Here is a 2,500-nt window from a genome sequence, read left to right as displayed (position 1 = left end):
CCCACAGTCCAAACACATGTGGTACAGGTGAATTGGGTAGACTAAATTGTCCGTAGTGCATGAGTGTGTGTGAATGTGTACGTGGATGTTTCCCAGAGATGGGTTGTGGCTAGAAGGGCAAGTAAAAACTTGCCGGATAAGTTGGCGGTTCATTCCACTGTGGCGACAGCGAATTAATAAAGGGACTATGAATGAATGAATGAATGAATGAATATCTTTTGTTGACATTGCACTGACAGCCATGCACAACTCTCACCACTACAGCAGATCACTTCTACTGTGTGCACCTGGAGGGCGTGAGTGTGTGCACCGCTCCCAATGTGCGCACGTCTCCATAGGAAATAATGAACTTGTGTGCAGAACAGACGCAATATGTGAACGGCCACCAAGTGAATAGCCCTGGCATAAACCTTTTCATGCAAAATCATAATAACAAGTTCAAAATATTTAGTCATAATACATTTCTCTGCATTTCCTGTAGACTTTTTATTTCTAAATCTCCCCAAGTGGTCCATTTCTCACAAGCGAATCTGGACTTTTCTACTGAAGGTGCATCTTAAAGGAGATTGTCCTGTGTTCACATTTCTATTTTTGTTTAGTTTTTTCTTTGTGCTGTCTTTTCCTTTTTGTATCACGATGCCATGATCTGACGACAAACTACAGAACAAACAGCAAAAACAGTGTGTGTCGCTCTCCTGCTCTGCCTCTTCATATACATGAAGTCCATATGCTTGCTCCATATGGCCCAGAGCCCGACCACGACAGCCTGACCGAGAAAGATCATCCATCACACACACTGAAACATACACAGCTGATCCTGGAGGGGGAGATGTCGGCATACGATACAGAAACTCAGGGTGGGGTCCACACACACACACACACACACACACACACACACACACACACACACACACACACCCCTCCGCCTTTGATCTCCACCTGAAGTGTCTCTGTTAACCCCTCTGCTTTCTCTGCCTCTTATTCTGAAATATTCCTACAATGATCACTCTGCACATGCTCTTCTGTTGCTGCATGTTGTTGTGTGATTGACTGTATTATTCAGCACTCCAGTATTTTCTATATCAGGGATTTATTCCCCTTTTCTGTATGTTTAAATGTTGTTTTTCACTGCACCTCATTTCTCCTTTCCCTGATTGTGTTATTCCTTACATTTATATTGGATTCATTTAAATGTATTGATTTACTTGCTTACTTTTTATTTATTTTATGTATGTATGTATGTATGCATTTATTTATTTATCTATTTTTTCGTTTATTTATTAATTTATCTATTTATCTGTCTGTCTGTCTGTCTATCTATCTATTTTATTTCTCTATTAATTAATTAATTAATTAATTAATTAATTAATCTGTCTGTCTGTCTGTCTGTCTATTTATTTATTGTTTATTTATTTATTTATTATTTTTATTTAAAAAATGTAAAACGAATGAATAAATATTTTTTGTTTTATTAATTATTATTATTATTTTTAAATTTGTTAATAAATATTACTGAACTGAATGAATAGACACTAAAACCTGGATTTATTCATTATTTTATTATTTCTGGATTTTAAAAGAAAAACATACATGTTCAGTGTTAGACACTTCAATGAATGCACGCACACACACACACACACACACACACACACACACACACACACACACACACACACACACACACACACACACACACACACACACACACACTGTCGCAATAATCTAGACCCATACGGTAAAAAAATCTGTTTAGAAATACACACACCACACATGCACACACATTGCATGTACATGCACACACACAAAACAATAGAACACAACACACATACACACAACGAATTACATTTGCATGTACAAACACAGACACACACACATACAAAATAATAAAAATAAATCATCCTAGTGTACATATATATATATATATATATATATTGATAAAAAACACTGCACATGTATTTTTATTAATATGTTCATCATTATTTACAGCTTGATTCTGTACAGTATGTGTGTGTGTGTGTGTGTGTGTTGTTTGCAGTCATGCTCTAAATGTAGGAATAACCAGTGCAGTTTTTGATCATCAATGACGGTGGACAGATTTGTTGTGAGCATGCATGAGTTTTGCCATATGATATATTGTTTTTTTTTCCTGGCTAAAGTATTTCTTAAATATTAGTTAAATGTGTTGTATCGTAAAATATATCTTTGAGAGGGAAAATATATTTAATATTTAAACAAGTATATAAATATATGTTAGGGTGATAAACCTCCAGTCAGAACGTAGAGTAATATTTATTATCTAAAATGTACTTCAGGCCCATAATCAGCCTATCAAAAGGGGCGCTTCTTTTTTCTCAAAGATTGAACCTTTCTGCAGATATTTAAGGTTTAAATGCTGCATTCTAGATACACTTTAAGCACTAATCTGTGCTGGATTAGCTTGTCGCATGGTTATCATTACCAGGCTTTTTCAATCAACAAAAATGCTTCCTACTTTTTTGTC

Source organism: Danio rerio, chromosome 17 (assembly GCF_052040795.2).
Source record: "Danio rerio strain M-AB ecotype USA chromosome 17, GRCz13ab, whole genome shotgun sequence".
Lineage (NCBI taxonomy): Eukaryota > Metazoa > Chordata > Actinopteri > Cypriniformes > Danionidae > Danio > Danio rerio.
The sequence above is the reverse complement of the archived record's forward strand: the minus strand, read 5'-3'. Positions refer to the sequence as shown.